The following is a 17,435-nucleotide window of genomic DNA, read 5'->3' as shown; positions in this document are numbered from 1 at the left end:
TGGTTATATGTAACATAGAGAGATGCCTTTTATGGCAATAAACGCAATTAAATTTGCTTTCGCAATCTTTAAGCGTATGCGCATGTGACAGAGATGGTACATAATTTTTTCGTTCTTACGAAATTTTTTCGATCGCTAACATTCATTTTTTTGAATTTTTCGCATGATTTTAGCTTGTGACCTTCTTTACAAAGTTCGTATGACGTTTTCTTATATTGTTCAGAAGTGAACGATTGATGTTTAAAAAAGCTTCTAATTAAATTATTGTGACTACTTGCTTAGGGTCTATTGAAGCTTCTATTGAGGTCATTTTGAACGTTTTTCCTTCTGACTAGTTTTTAATCTACACTTTCTGCAATTTCATATTGGGTAGTAAGAAATTCTTTCATTTGCTGCCACGTTGGGCACTTTCTTCGCGATGAGAGCAATTGCTCCCACAAAAGTAAAATGTCGAATAGAAGACTCTTTGAATGTAAGAGTTTCAAAAAAAAAGAATCAATAAACCCAATGGCTTTTTAACAAACCGAGATTTCAAAATATTTTCGTATATGTATATTGAATAAGGATAAAACGTATTTGATAGTAATCGCGAACTCTTTTAAGTTAATAAGAGTTTTAAAATGAAATAAATAATTAATCACTTAAATTTGATTTAATGATTATTATTATTTTTTTTTTTTAAATGACCGGAAATTATTTTAAGTATTTTATTTTTCTGCGTATATTTCTTTTATATATGCTTTATGTGCAAATGTCCTATAGGGTATACCTATAGGTGGATATTTTATTTATTATGTGCTAATGAGCGCTCGTATTAGAGATCACTGCACTTTGTACATATGCATGTATGTATGTATGTACATAGTTTTTGTTGATCAAAAATCAAGGGGTAGTGCGGGAATATGCCAATGTGGACTTTGAATATAGTTTATACGCAATCCTGCTTGGTTTTGTTAGACGAAAACCAAGGGGTTTCGCGGAATATATACCAATGTGGACTTGGAAGCAGTGAGCGTATCTACATACATATGTGACAATATACTTATGTACAACTTTGTATTTTATAAAATCCTTTTTTGTTATAGTTATTTTTATTTAATTTGTACCCAATGTCGATTGGATATTTCTTCCAGTATATTGAATGAATGTATTTATATGCGCCCGTATGTGCATATATATGTACGCATGTATATATATGTATATATTTTCTTACGAAACAACCACGAAAAGAGAATTAACCGACGGTGATTTTCGCAAATTCACTTGTTAGTAAGTACTCGTATATAATTTGTATAACTGCGCCGCATATACAGAAGTTTGTATATATGTACGCAGTGAGAAGAGGCCGCGAAAAGAAAATAGAATGATATTCTGACTTTAGAATATATGTATGTATGTATTAAATGTAGATATTTTGAAATATGTATATATGCATATGATTTGAGTAGTAAACGAGCCAGTTATGCTCTTTATATGTTTTTACAAATATCCATACGTGAAATATGTATATGAACATATGTATGTATGGTATTAAATTTGTTTGTTGTTTGTTGTTTTTTTTCCGATTGCCGTAGCTTATTTTAAGCAATCCTGCTTATACTCGGTGAAGTATAAGGGAGTCTTGCTGGAAATTTCGCAAGTAAATACTTGAAGTTTTATATATATTTTTTCGAGGTTGGTTTGTGTTATGACACAACGGTAAGCATTTACCGGCAATCACTAATCCGTTATATACAGTACCAAACTGCTTTGTTAGCGGTTTTCGGTTTTAACCGGAAAATAAACCAAACACCGAAAACAGTTTGGTAACGGTTTCCACTTATTTTTCGAGCGGGATTTTGGTCTGTACCGTAAACCTTGTTTTAGTATGTTTTAGATTTTAAACAATACATATGAATATGATATATTAAAAATGAAAGGAGACGATACTACTCACTTTGATTTCCGCCAGGGGCTTTTGAGGATAATATGAGTGTGTGTGTCTATGTGTATTTGCCTGTGTCTACGCTTGTGCCTGTGCTTGTGGAGTGCTTCTTTCTCCTATCCTTGTGCTGCTTGTTTCTGCGGTGATTCTCTGGTGGCTTTGTGGTTTTTTCTATTTTTTTCTTGTTTGTGCGTTATTTCACCCAATACTTCACTTTTATTTACACAGCACAATTATGATTATTTTTTTTGGTTTTTTTTCTTTTCACCTCACTTGTACGGTTTAGAACCCCTTTTTATACTCTCGCAACAATGTTGCTAACGAGAGTATTATAGTTTTGTTCACATAACGGTTGTTTGTAAGCCCTAAAACTAAAACAGTCAGATATAGGGTTATATATACCAAAGTGATCAGGGTGACGAGTAGAGTTGAAATCCGGATGTCTGTCTGTCCGTCCGCCCGTCCGTCTCCGTCCGTCCGTCCGTGCAAGCTGTAACTTCAGTAAAAATTGAGATATCATGATGAAACTTGGTACACGTATTCCTTGGCTCCATAAGAAGGTTAAGTTCGAAGATGGGTAAAATCGGCCCACTGCCACGCCCACAAAATGGCGGAAACCGAAAACCTACAAAGTGTCATAACTAAGCCATAAATAAAGATATTAAAGTGAAATTTGGCACAAAGGATCGCATTAGGGAGGGACATATTTGGACGTAATTTTTTTTGGAAAAGTGGGTGTGGCCCCGCCCCCTACTAAGTTTTTTGTACATATCTCGGAAACTACTACAGCTATGTCAACCAAAATCTATAGAGTCGTTTCCTTCAGGTATTTCCATATACAGTTCAAAAATGGAAGAAATCTGATAATAACCACGCCCACCTCCCATACAAAGGTTATGTTGAAAATCACTAAAAGTGTGTTAACCGACTAACAAAAAACGTCAGAAACACTAAATTTTACGGAAGAAATGGCAGAAGGAAGCTGCACCCAGGCTTTTTTTTTTAAATTGAAAATGGGTGTGGCGTCGCCCACTTATGGACCAAAAACCATATCTCAGGAACTACTAGACCGATTTCAATGAAATTTGGTATACAATATTTTCTTAACACCCTGATGACATGTACGAAATATGGGTGAAATCGATTCACAACCACGCCTTCTTCCAATATAACGCTATTTTGAATTCCATCTGATGCCTTCTCTGTATAATACGAGTATAAACATTAGGAACCAATGATGATAGCGGAATAAAACTTTACAAAAATAAGGTATTTGAAAAATATGTAAATGACGGATAATGAAATCTCGATTATCACTTTACCATGCGAGAGTATAAAATGTTCGGTGACACCCGAACTTAGCCCTTCCTTACTTGTTTTTGTTGTGTTTTATTTGTGCTTTGATTTTCGTCACTTTAATCACAGCGTTACCACTTTTCACTTATACTATGTATGTATGTATGTATAAACCACCGTACTTGTCTTCTTTTTTGATTTTTTTTTGTCACCGCACGTTTGTTCACTTTTTATGTGTTATGTATATATGGGCCATTCCATCAATTGGCGACATGGTTTTGTACCCGTGGTTCTCCGATTTTGACGAAACTTTAGAATATCATAATATAGACTAAAATAAGAATATCTGTAAACTTTTTAGTGGTCAAAGTTGCTCCATTGTTTTTTATCGCGCAATTCAAATTGAGATCAAACAAAAAAATGACAATTTCTTTTATCTTTTAACGACCTCAAAATTGAGTGAAAAAAATGTTGCAGTTATCCAATTTTATGTAAAAAAATCTCTGCTTTCTGATAAACATATTTTCAAACTCCAAAAAAATTTTCAAAATCCAAAAAAAACATTTTTCTTCCAAAAACCCGTTTTTTGTGCTTTTCCCCCAATTTTTTTTCAAAATTGACTTTTTCATTCGATTTCTTGTTCAATTTTACATAAGAATCAGTGTTCAAAAATATGGGGCTCTGATCCCATGAACAGCAAAAAAATTCAAAGTTGTCGCTCATAATCCAAAAAAAAACAACTTTTTTCAAAAATCCCATTTTTTGTGCTTTTCCACCAACTTTTTTTCAAAATTGACTTTCCCATGCGATTCCTCGTTAAATTTTACATAAGAATCAGTGATCAAAAGTATGGGACTCTGATCCGATGAACAGCAAAAAAAATGCAAAGTTGTCGCTATATATGTAGCGGCGTCACCGTGATTAATTATATTTTATTTTATTTTTAAATTTATGTCGCCACTAGTGCCGTCCGGTACGGCTGGAAGGACCAATAGAAAATTATGTTACTCACAAAACAAATTACCGGCACTCACCTTGGTTTAAGCGTTGGAACGTTTGCGGTTATCAGATATGTACGTGTAGGCGCACGGATTGATCGAGAAAGAGAGGCTGGCGCCGTCCGCCAGTCCCTTTTGTTGATTGTGTTTGGTGGCCTCGTGTGTGGTGTGAAAGGTGTGGTGTAGATGTTGATGAGTTGGTGTGTGTGGGATGAAAGATGACGTGTTGCATATGGTGTGTATGTGTGGGGTGTAGATGTATTATATTAAGAGGGGGGTCAGGTGCTCATTTAGCCAGTCATAATGATACCTAAGTCGGGTAAACCAGTACACGATTTTACATCATATAGACCAATATCGCTGCTGCCAGCTTTATCTAAAATCTTTGAGAATATACTCATAAACAAGCTCAAACCAATAATCGTTCATAAACACCTCATACCAACACATCAATTTGGCTTCCGTGACCACCATTCAACAATTGACCAGGTACACCGAATCGTTAATTTCGTTGAAAATAAAATTGATAAAAAGACCTTTTGTACAGCTGCTTTCTTGGACGTTTCAAGCTTTTGACAAAATTTTGGCATCCGGGTCTGCTGCTCAAATTGAAATACATGCTACCCAAGCAATATTGCGAAGTAATTTCTTCCTACTTAAAAGATAAATACTTCCGCATGAAAAGGGGATTAATATTCAAACTTGCAACCGATAGAAGCGGGTATTCCCCAGGGAAGCGTGTTGGGACCAATGCTTTATTTTCTTTTTACCAGTGACCTCCCATCTGACTCAAGTTATATGACTGCGACATTTACGGATGACACAGCTTTGTTAGCAGTTGGAGAGTCAACTTCAGTATCTACTTGACGAGTGCAGACAGCAGTCAACGTAATTACTAAGTGGGCATCTAATTGGCGCACCAATTAGTTTTAATATACTTGTAACAAAGCCATAAAATGTAGCTCTGCTCTCGTTAAAGAAAATGCATTGAAGCAACTGTACGCACAAATAAAAAAAAAGAAAATGCTATTCGTGAAGTGGTTTCAGCCAGCTGTGTCGGAAGGTTCTCTACCGGAAGAGAATACCGGTAGATATAGATTCTTAAAGCGTTTTATGAAAAAAGTTAAGAAGTTAAGACAAGAAAGCTTTTCTGCATCCGCGGATATTTTTCAGCTGGCCAGAGCCATTAAAAAGAATATTTTTGTTTTCAAGAAAACAACTGACAAAAGAACGCTCAACAAAGTTTCAGCGAAATGTTAAGAAGCAAATGAATGCTTTAACATTTTATATAAGGAAACTAAAGGAAAGAGTGCTCAGTGTCTAATGAATGAGTGTAACTTTTTTTCTGAATCCATCTCTTCTTTGTTTAATAGTTCTTTCTTTCGTCACTTGAATGATTTGCTTTTGTTTATATAGATAAGTACTAAATAAATACATATGAAAAACTAGGGCAGATAACGCGGCACAACTCAAATACCCTATTTGTGCAAAGTTTTTCCTGACATATTAACTGATTCTTGATTTTTATAAAGTTTCCAATGGAACTTAAAATTCTTTAGTAGGATTTCGCCCATTTTCATGCTCTAATTATTAGGGGAATGTCACGTACCAAATTTAGTTCAAATGGTTCGGTCGAGTCTCGATTGTAGGCGGTGTTCCTTTAAAGTCGGCAGGAGCTCTTAACTAAGCTGTTGTATCTTTATTGGTTTAGAGGATATGTACACTAAAGGGAGGCGGGACCACAGAAACTCACTTTCGATCACTTTTAATTGCTTTTCACTATTTTTATATTGCAAGTAAATTCGTACTTATTTTATTGCTTGTAAATTGACAGGTTCCCTCCTCTCTCTAACAGTAAAATAGAGCGTACAAGGTGCAAAAAATTAAAGGACATCTAAAAAGATTTTCGTTCAAATAAAGAAAAATATGGAAATAACTTCAAAGACTTCTATTCTTGACGACTCCTACCACAAAATATAAGAAAAAACTGGGTTTAAGCTGGTGGAAACTGAATATTTAAAAAGGCTGAAACTATGGAAACCACCACCACTTAACTAGTTGCGAAAAGAAATTCACCTGAACTTTTCCCGAACACACGTAACTTAGTCTGAAGAGTGGCATTATGTCTTGTGCTGGAGTATGAAATGTATATTAAGTATTGCTAACACCTAAAGGTATTTTCCCGGCTTTGATTCATGTAAGAGTGTGAAATGTTCGGTTACACTCTACCTTGGCCGTTCCTACCTTTTCAGACCTGAATTTAGCTTTGCTTTACTTGTTTATGTACACTTCTGCATATGTTCTTTCTGAAGTATCACATAAACTAAGTATTGTGAATTCATACATTCCTATCCTATCCATCCAGAAGTCCGCACGGTTTCTGTTAAGCACAATTTTTCTATGAAATTTATTCATTCCTTCTGAAGGTCTTCTTGGTTAGTTACTCCAGCTGGATTGATGAGATCAAAGTTGTATGTACACATAATTTTGCAACAATAGTTATGTGATAAGGTCTATGAACCTCAATGCAGTCCAAGAGTTTTTTATACTCTTGCAATAAGTATTACAGAAACATTGAAATCCGTTTGACTGTAAAAGTGAAACATTTTGACGAAACTTGATATGCAGGTTTCATAGTACAATAAAAGTTCGAGTTCGTAGTTGGGCGTAATTGGACCACGCCCACAAATCGCCATTAACCGGAAACATATAAAGTGCCATAACTAAACACCTAATTGAGATATAAAACTCATATTTGGCACAGGAGTTTAAATAATATCTTCTAAACTGCTTAAGCTGCAACAACCAAATTTGCTGAGTACAAATCTTAGAAGAATTTCTACCGACAGTGTAAAATCGGAGGTTAACTCCGCTCACTCTTCATATAACGATACTGTTAAAAACTACTAAGAGCGCGATGAATCAATAACTAAATCCGTCAGAGACGTAAACATTTTCCTCCGGGATGGGGTGAGAAAGCTTTATGGGAACCGGTGTGAAAATTGGACGATGGGCGTGGCACCCCCTACTTTTTGGTGAAATCTCCTATCTCGGGATCTGACTGACCGAAATTTGGTAAGTGGCATTTTTTTCATATTGTTATGACACCTTGTGAAAATATATATATCCAATATAACACAATTTTAAAATCCATTTAATTCGTTCAGTTTCCACTATGCAAATTAAGAAGCAATTAATATAACGGGATTGAATTTTGTTCGAATAATGCCCTTGGTGTATGCCACCTCATGACCCAAAATTGTTCAAATACAACAAAAACTGTCCACGTCCCTTAGTGCCGAATATTTAAACCACTGTACCAGTTGACTTTTGTTAGAAAATATCGGTTAATGTCTGCGACACATATGAATATATATGTCTGAGATACATAGATATATGTATATAAATGAAATTCAGGGATAGTTCTTGTCTGACAATGATATGTCTGTATGTCAAAAATGTGTTGAACTTCCCTTAGTCTCCATATAAGTATCTAAAATAAAGATAATCGAACTTCCGGGTGACTTTGTATCGTATATATCGGCTAATATGTGAGTTATCACAATGAAAATGAGCTAACATGTTTTACTCATAATAGTGCAGTGATGGGGTATGACATTTGGAATCTGCTAATTTGAGACATGAACATTTTTTCCACTGCTTTTTTTTATTTACTTCATACCTTGGAAGAAAATTTGTGTGCTACCGCGAAACGATGACTCGTGCATCTATTCTAATATCCGCGTTTGGAGGAACTAAGATATTTTATGATTTTGTTTCATATTCTGGATATTGGTTATGTGAAGCAATGAGTGATGGCGTCGTTAACAATACACACAATTGAATTTGCTTTCACATCTCTTGTCCAGTGGATACACAGTTGATGCATAGCTCTGCCAACTTTTGTGAAGATGCATTGTCAAATGTGAAAATTATTAAAACGATATCTTAAAAACTAAGGGACTAGTTCGTATATATACAGACAGACGGACAGACAGACAGACGGATATGGCTAAATCGACTCAGCTCAACATACTGATCATTTATATATATACTTTATAGACTCTCCGACGCTTCCTTCTGGGTGTTGCAAACTTCGTGACATACTTAATATACCCTGTTCAGGGTATAAAAATACCAGACATAATAGATTTTGCAGTAGTAAAAAATATAGATAGATCGCTAATGACAGCTGATACATGCACATACTTATCATCTGATCATTCACCTGTACTAATAAAATTATACGAACAGCCCATGATATTTTAGCCAAAAGTTTCTCCAACATCTTATAAAACTAACTGGTTGAAGTATAGAAAATAAATCAGCAGCCACATCAATATTGATTGCAAAATAAATATAGGAAGAGACACTGATGAATGTATAAGAGAATTTTATGATGTAATAACTAACGCAGATGTATTGGTAACACCAAAAAGAAACATTAAACCAATTGGTTTTAGAGATTAGATCACTAATAATGAAATAGAAAAACTTGTAGATAAGACAAGTCGAGCTAGACTAGAGCAGTTAACTCGCTCCCCTTCAACTGTGCTTCAACTGAAATCTGCTGTACGAAAGTTAAAAAAAAGCGCTTAAACGCGAGGAAAAACGCAACACTGAAAATGTTATAAGGAAATTATGTGATATCTAGCAAACAAAACTCTCTTTGGAAAGCCCAAAAGTATTTTAAGCCAGCAGTAGATTCCAACATGGCTCTATGACAGTTGAATGGTAATTGGGAGGTATTTCAACCTTTGCTCAAACGAGTCGCTTGTGTCTATTAGGACTTCTACTTCTGAAGTTACTAGAATCACATAAGAAAATCCGAAAAAGGTATCAGGACACGATAATATTACTCCAAAAAAGCTAATTGAGTTAACAAATATTGCTATAACGTTGTTCTCAAGAGTATTAGAGCAGCACTTAACTTTTGCGGAAGAATGACTAGCCAACTGGCGTATAAATAAATATATATAATCTATAAGAAATGCAACCATATTACATTCTTGCTAAGACCAGAAACGTGTAGGACAATTAAAATAAAAAATGTCCTAGTACCGCAAACAAATGAAGTAACTTACCTTGGGCTTCACCTGGACCGAGGGCTCAGGTGGCGAAAAAATATAGCGAGTAAAATAACTTGCATGAAGTTAAAAGCAGCAAATTCAAATTGGCTTTTAAACAAAAATTCTAAACTTAGCCTAGGCAACAAAGTCCTGTTATACAATGAAATCATAAAACCGTTTTGGATGTATGCACTGTGGGGTACAACCTGTGCAACCAACATTGATATAATACAAAGGTTTCAATCTAAAATGCTTAGAACAATCACGGGTGCACCATGGTACATGCGTTACACAAACAGTCATAAAGATCTTGATATTGCTATCGTAAAGAAGGAGATAGAGGACAGCAGAATGAGATATATTTCTAAGCTTCGCGAACATTCAAACCGATTGACTAATCTTATTCTTCTTTACTGGCGTAGACACCGCTTACGCGATTATAGCCGAGTTAACAACAGCGCGCCAGTCGTTTCTTCTTTTCGCTACGTGGCGCCAATTGGATATTCCAAGCGTAGCCAGGTCTTTCTCCACTTGGTCCTTCCAACGGAGTGGAGGTCTTCCTCTTCCTCTGCTTCCCCCGGCGGGTACAGCGTCGAATACTTTCAGAGCTGGAGTGTTTTCGTCCATTCGGACAACATGACCTAGCCAGCGTAGCCGCTGTCTTTTAATTCGCTGAACTATGTCAATGTCGTCGTATATCTCATCTAGCTCATCGTTCCATCGAATGCGATATTCGCCGTGACCAAGGCGCAAAGGACTATAAATCTTTCGCAGAACTTTTCTCTCGAAAACTCGCAACGTCGACTCATCAGTTGTTGTCATCGTCCAAGCGTCTGCACCATATAGCAAGACGGGAATTATAAGTGACTTATAGAGTTTGGTTTTTGTTCGTCGAGAGAGGACATTACTTCTCAATTGCCTACTCAGTCCGAAGTACCACCTGCTGGCAAAATATTGTTGGTGGTGTTTACGCTGGTTCCAAGATAGACGAAATTATCTACAACTTCAAAGTTATGACTGTCAACAGTGACGTGAAAGTCAAGGCGCGAGTGCGACGACTGTTTGTTTAATGACAGGAGATATTTCGTATTGCCCTCATTCACGGCGAGGGTGTTGGGGCCGATGATATGTGTGAAACCTCGTTCAGTATCGAATGGCTCGAAGAGGTCCTTCCCGATCTTGACGGAGCCTTTAGTGTTGCTCAACGTTAGCTTACACAGCCGTATTAGTTTTGCGGTAATACCCAATTCAGACTTCGCGGCATAAAGGCAGCTCATTTTCGTGCTGTCGAAAGCAGCTTTGAAATCGACGAAGTGGTGGGGTGTGTCAATTCTCCTTTCACGGGTCTTTTCCATGATTTGGCGCATGGTGAATATCTGTTCAGTTCTTGATTTGCAAAGGTCTAAAGCCACACTGATAAGGTCCTTTCAGTTTGTTGACGGTGGGCTTTAATCTTTCACACAATACGCTCGAATAGATATTGAGGCGGCTTATCCCACGGTAGTTGGCGCAGATTGTGGGGTCTCCCTTTTCATGGATTGGGCAGAACACACTTAAATTCTAATCGTTGGACATGCTTTCGTCCGACCATATTTTACAAAGAAGCTGATGCCTGCTCCTTATCAGTTCTTCGCCGCCGTGTTCGAATAGCTCGAAGGCAATCCATCGACCCCCGCTGCTTTGTTGTTCTTCAGGCGGGTAATTGCTATTCGAACTTCTTCATGGTCGGGCAATGGAACGTCTGCTCCATCGCCATTGATTAGGGAATCGGGTTCGCCTTCTCCTGGTGTTGTACGTTCACTGCCATTCAACAGGCTGGAGAAGTGTTCCCTCCATAATTTGAATATGCTCTGGGCATCGGCGACTAGATCACATTTGGGGGTTCTACAAGAGTATGCTCTTGAAACCAGTCTTGAAACCTTCTGTAAACCGTCTCATTTTTTCGTAGAATTGTGGAGCATTACCTCTGTCGGCCAGCTTATCAAGCTCTTCATACTCACGCATTTCGGCGTGTTTCTTCTTCTGTCTGCAAATGCGTCTCGCTTGCCTCTTCAACTCTCGGTATCTATCCTATCCCGCGCGTGTTGTGGTCGATCGAATAATTCCTCTCTTATAATGGCATGCCTGTATGTCAAAAAAGGGTTGAATTGGACCAGTACTTCAATTAGCTCCCATATACTTAATATAAAGATTTTCGAAAATAAGAGAGCGTGTTTTACTCATAACAGTGTATCTTTGTGCCTAAAATATATAAATTTAAACGAAAATATGCCCTATCTCCTATATAACTAATATCAGGATATTCGAACGTCCGGCTGACTTTACTATATACGATTGGTTTTACACCTTAAAGTATTTCCCTGCCTTTGTTTCTGCAAGTTGCAAGAGTATAAAATGTTCGGTTATACCCGAAATTAGCCCTTCCTTACTTTTCATGTATAAGTTCTATCACGCAATCAGTTATCCCCGCCAGGTGTCACCTCTCAATCAAATAAACATCACAGTATCGATTAAAAAAGTCGGTTCATTTTGGTGCTTCATAAGCAAACCATATCAATTGATGTGATAGTGCTTTTATCAGCGCCGGCTGTTTATAAGTACCCCCAGACCATTAACATTTTAAAATTAACGTAAAGTAAATGGGCAGCACTTTCCAAAGTAAAAATATGCATACTTTGCACTAATCCTGCTATAAGATGCCAGTCATTAGGACAGTATACTTGCTGAAGAAGCACTATGTTGCAAAGGAACACCCATTTTTCTAATGTCTGCTGTGCTCGATCACAAATGATGTAGGATAGTTACAAAGATTCGATGACTGATGATATATATTCTATCGACATAGCACAAGGTGCGGTTTGACGATTCAGTGACACAATGTACAATGAAGCATTGATTTCTATCGTGGATCATTTCATTGTCATTAGGAATTTAGCAATCAGTCATTTCGGTATGAGTTCACCAAATCGAGGTGCATCTGATAGGAATCGTGAATGAGATCAACTCACAAAATACTCCCATAAACATTCCGATATACACAGCTTTGAATTGACACAAGATAGTCTTAAACATGTAAAGAAGGGCTAAGTTCGGGTGCAACCGAACATTTTACGGTACTGGGTTCCAAATATTCGGTACCTGGAGACCTGAACAGGTTTTGTTGGATTTGAACAACTTTTGGTTATAAGGTGGCATACACTAAAGGGATTAGTGGTTCAAAGTTTTATCCCGTTATTAATTCCTTCATGATTTGTGTACTGGAAACTGAACGAATCGAGTGGAAATCGGTTAATCGAATCCCGAGATATGGGATTTCGCCTAAAAGTGGGCGGTGCCACTCCCAATGTCCAATTCCACACCAGCTCTTATAAAAACCTTATGATACCATGTCATAGGTAAAAAGGGATGCCTCTGAGGTATTTAGTTACTGATTTATCGCGCGTTTAGTAGTTTTTAACAGTACCGTTATATGGGGAGTGAGCAGGGTTATCCTCCGATTTCATCCATTTTCACGCTCTCGGTAGAAGTTCTTATAAGCTTTTCAAAAAATTTTGCCCACAGGTGCCCTTTGCTACTGCGATCCTCTGTACCAAATTACAGCTTTATATCGTAATTTAGTGCTTAGTTATAGTACTTTATATGTTTTCGGTTAATGGCGATTTATGGGCGTGACCGTACTAAGGAACCTGTATACCAAGTTTCATGAAAATATCTCAATTTTTACTCAAGCAGCTTGCACGTTCGGGCGGACAGACAGTCAAACGGATTTCAACTTTTCTCGTCATTCTGATCATTTATATATATAACCCTATATCTATCTCGATTAGTTTTAAGTGATACTTTTGCTATCCTGGAGCCTCGTGCTAAAAATGGTCAAAAGCAAATTTTTGAGTATAAGAAATGAGTGTGATATTCCAGATGTTAGCTAACGCGTAGCTCCTCCGCATCAAGAAGGTTAGCGCATAGCAAGAGTCAGCGAATTTGCGCTAACAGCAAATTCTTTGCTGGTCGGTTCATACAAATTTCAATTAGATGCAACGGAAAGAGATCGGACACTCATACCGAAACCAAGTATGTAGCAATTCGTTGTGCATATACATAGCACAGAAGTTCCTAAATAAATTCACCATAAGAAAGAATATTTGGTTCCTGACCCTTTATCAAGGCAAAATTTACATATCATGGAAAGCGAAGTACCTTCTGATAAAGAACGAGGCTAGGCAAGAAACTTGCGCTTCTATACGAAAAAACCACTAAATAGCTAATTCAATAAATAAATACTATCGTAACATTAATCGAAAGGGATATAACTCGAACTCATACTTACAAAAATTCAATTTACTTACCCTGCTATTCTCGATTCCATATTATAAAATTTATTAAATGAGTACTAAGTGCGGCTGCAACCGAAGATGTTATACTCTTGCAACTTGCAGAAATTAAAGCCAGGGAAATACCTTAAGGTGTAAAATGTCAACCAGAGGATCGGAATCTAAGGAATATTATATTTACATATACTATATATAATTCACTGACAAATTTGGCAAAAGGCTTGTTAAAAAAGGAAAATTATTATATGTAGTATACGGGAATTGGTGTGTTGACGAACGGACTTTATCTATTTTCGCCAATACCATAATACTACAATAGTACTATTAACATGCTACATACTAAAAACATGTTCCCTGAGTTTCATTAAGGTACCTCACAAGCAATCACTAATTATATGGAGCAAAGTCAGCCGGATGTTCAAAAAGGTGAAGTTTTCGCCCAACTTTACCCATTTTAGGCACAAAAATATGCAGTTATAAATAAAACACGCTCTGTAATTTTCATTGAGATAACTTAAACTTACAACCGCTAGGTGAAAAAAAGAACTTATATACTTTGTAGGAACATGGTGCAAGAGTATACAATTTATTTGAAACACTGATGAGCGAAAACTTCGTGCTGAGCCTCGACACTGGGAGCTCAAAGAAAATTTCGGTAATACTTTTTTACTGGAATTTTTGCTGATACATCAATATCACTTGAAGTTTTATTGTATTTTTTCTTGTAATTGCTTGATGTGGTTAATACTATTTTCCTTTTTCTTTTACATCTGATTTTGTTATATGACCGAGGGCTATAAGTATATTCTTTAGTGAATTTGTGATATTCTTCTTGGATTATTGCTCTTTAATTTCTTTCCGTCCAAATGAGACGCGATCGATTGCTGGGCGATTCCCCAAATTTTGTATCTTTCTTGAATGGCCCTTACACCATAAATCGCTTATCAGCATCTCCCTTCGAAGTTTCTTCAAAGGAATTTTTTTATTTTATTATGAGAGATGATATATGACTGGCTAAATGAGCTTCAGTCTCCTGCCCCACACAACATATAACCAACACCGAACACCTAACCACAGCAATAATCCCGCATCCAGAACACTCTACACTCACCACATTAAAATATATGTACGTCACTAACACGCTTCATTCACCACACTCATCTCGACACCACCCACAATCCACATCACACATAACTACATTACTCACTGCAGTGAGAAACTACTTCGTCACTTTTTCTTTTTCTTGCGATCCGAACGAAAGCCGTGCGATTCACCTCGAGCTCCAACGATAACCTTTTGCGAATATCCAGTTTTTAAAAGAAAAAATATTCGTATCAAAAATTTTGTATAAAAGCTCTAAACTCTAAAATTGTAGTTTAAACTCCTGTGTAATAGAACAAAATTGTGAAATTTTTGCGGAATTGTTGTGTTGTATCTTTTTTGCTAACATTAAGAACGGTGAGTGCGAGGTAACTAATCGGAAAATACATGGTCCTTCCAACATAAAGGCACTAAAGGAAAAAAAATCAAATTTAAAATTAAAACAAAAACATAAAGAGTGTAGTGACATTAAAACATATAAAAAGCGAAATAAAAAGAATGAAGCTAAATTAAAGCGAAGTAAAAAGTTAAGCGCTTTGCTGTGACAAAAAGAAGATAAAAAGAAAAATTATCATATACACATACTCAAAACGAAATCCATTTTTAAAACAATAACATATATGTATATACGTATGTAATTACATGAATATATGTATATAATTATATGTTCATGTGAAAAAGTATAAAAAAACGAAAAATAAGTTTTTTAAACAAATTACATAAAAAGTAAGAAATCTGAATCAAACGAGCGCGCCGCGTTATACAAATCTGATTAATCTAATACATAATTCGGGCGCGATCGGGCAAAAAACATTAATTCAACATTATAACAACACACAAAAGGAAAACCGGAACACACAGGCGCGGGACAACAGGACGGGAAAACCGGAGCACACAGGCATAAATTTATTTTTACAAAATCTTACTTTCCCCCAAAACCCTTGGAGGCGAGATAAAGTAAGTTTATCGTTTTTCATTTATATTTATTGTATGTATGTACATATGTATGATAACAAACGGATTTATATTTAAGATAATCCGTTTGAACGGAACAAACCGTGGAAATTTTAATTATATATATCATCTATATATATAAAACAGTACAAAAAAAAATCTTCTATTTGCCTATTTGCTTACCCCTGTGTTACGTGTGTTACTTGCAAGATTTTCCGCAATACTCCTTCTGTTCCTCAAAACAGCAAGCAGCATATCAAAAATAAATAAGCAAAAGGCACAATAAAAAGACAAGAAGAGAAAGAAGAGAAGTAATCAATTCGAACAAACATACATACATATTAACTAAAAACGACTCCGTATTATATTATACGAAGTTAAAAATTTGTAATAACATATTTGCATAAAGAGGTGAACACTTGCGCATGGTGAACTCTCTTTTGATTCGTATCGCGCAACAACAAAAGACCGCAAAAACAATACAATAATTACATAAATATACTTGAATATATATGCACCATAGGGGAGCATTAAATATAAAATAATCGAATTTTAAATTTTAAATTTAATAATAATTATCCGACAGTTTTTGATATTTATTAATACTTAAACGGTTCGGTACAACAACAAATATATACATATATTTACATTGGCAAACATTTCTTTTTGCCTTAGCTTCATACCTTTATTTATATTATAGCGCATTACATACAGGTAGGAGTGCAGCCCTATCGGGCTCAATTAGCACTTGATGTGCCATTTTAACAATTACATACAGACCAGGCACATATACAAAGGGTATTGACGCCTGTAATTACGAAAGTGCATACGGGGGCATACGAATAAGTCCGCAAAAAAAAAAAATTATATACATATGTATATACATCTTTATATACATATATAAATCTTCTGACCGTGTGTTTGTAATTGAACTGCTCCTAAACGGCTGGACCGATTTCGATGAAATTTTTTGTGTGTGTTCAAGGAGATTCGAGAATGGTTTGGATTCACAATTTGGTTCACTGGAAAATGTTTTTTTAAATTAATTTTTCATTTATAATTAATTGCTAATTGTGGAATGTTTGACCGATAGATTGCGCTACCATCTCAGTATCCAATATTCAAACCTTAAATTGGCGTAAACGTGCAAGAAACAAAACGATGCCAAAGTAAAAGGCGACATCTGTAGACAAGTTTTCATAACGTGGACAGAGTAGTTCGTTTTTAAGTAATAAATTGGGTGACTCAATATCTTTTACACGGTTGGCTTTACGAAAAAATCATAAGAGACCATATGTTAGAGCATTCAATTTCCTACAAAATCTAATTAGCAAGACATTTTTTCAAGTAGTTGGAAGCGAGATATAAATTTTTCTATCTGATAATAAGAAAAAATAGAAAACCGTTAGGCGGAGGACCTTCCCGTTACAATTAAAAACTCATATTTGGAGAGGCTTTCTCAGAGGTGTCTAGGAACAAAATAATTTTTTGAATCACCCTAATATATATACATATTAGGCCGGGTCGATTTGTGAGGAGGCAAAAAAATTGCCCATTGCTCTATGAAAATCACATTCTAGGGATCCAAATAAGAAACTTTGCCGAAGGAACCATACCTCTGAAACGAATTCTGATGTCCCCCAATTTGGGTCGAACTTTTGGGTAGGGGCAAATTTTGAAATAGAATTAAAATTACCATTTCATTCTTATTACCTCTGAAGGTGAGGAGAACTAAAGTAATAACCACTATGGTATTTCAAAA

General features: G+C 36.0%; 1 protein-coding gene and 1 long non-coding RNA gene across 13 annotated transcripts in view; one reads left to right on the top strand and one right to left on the bottom strand.

Annotated features, from left to right (window-relative positions):
- The window catches only part of LOC126764313 (uncharacterized), a 44,990-nt gene extending 40,680 nt beyond the window's left edge, over positions 1-4,310 (bottom strand). The window contains exons 1-2 of one of the 3 annotated variants that reach the window (XR_007667926.1): positions 4,255-4,310; positions 1,937-2,289 (exon numbers count right to left, since the gene is read on the bottom strand). This is a non-coding gene — a long non-coding RNA (uncharacterized LOC126764313). Of the gene's footprint in view, positions 1-1,936; positions 2,296-3,297; positions 3,563-4,254 lie in introns of those variants that run through there. The other 2 variants (XR_007667923.1, XR_007667924.1) reach the window with 2 other exon arrangements.
- Positions 1-17,435, top strand: part of LOC126764053 (uncharacterized) — a 917,515-nt gene that overhangs the window by 435,427 nt on the left and 464,653 nt on the right. The gene's annotated exons all lie outside the window — the stretch shown is intronic.

Source organism: Bactrocera neohumeralis, unplaced genomic scaffold (genome assembly GCF_024586455.1).
Source record: "Bactrocera neohumeralis isolate Rockhampton unplaced genomic scaffold, APGP_CSIRO_Bneo_wtdbg2-racon-allhic-juicebox.fasta_v2 cluster09, whole genome shotgun sequence".
In the NCBI taxonomy this organism is placed as follows: Eukaryota; Metazoa; Arthropoda; class Insecta; order Diptera; family Tephritidae; genus Bactrocera; species Bactrocera neohumeralis.
This window is presented reverse-complemented; position numbering and strand designations above follow the sequence as displayed.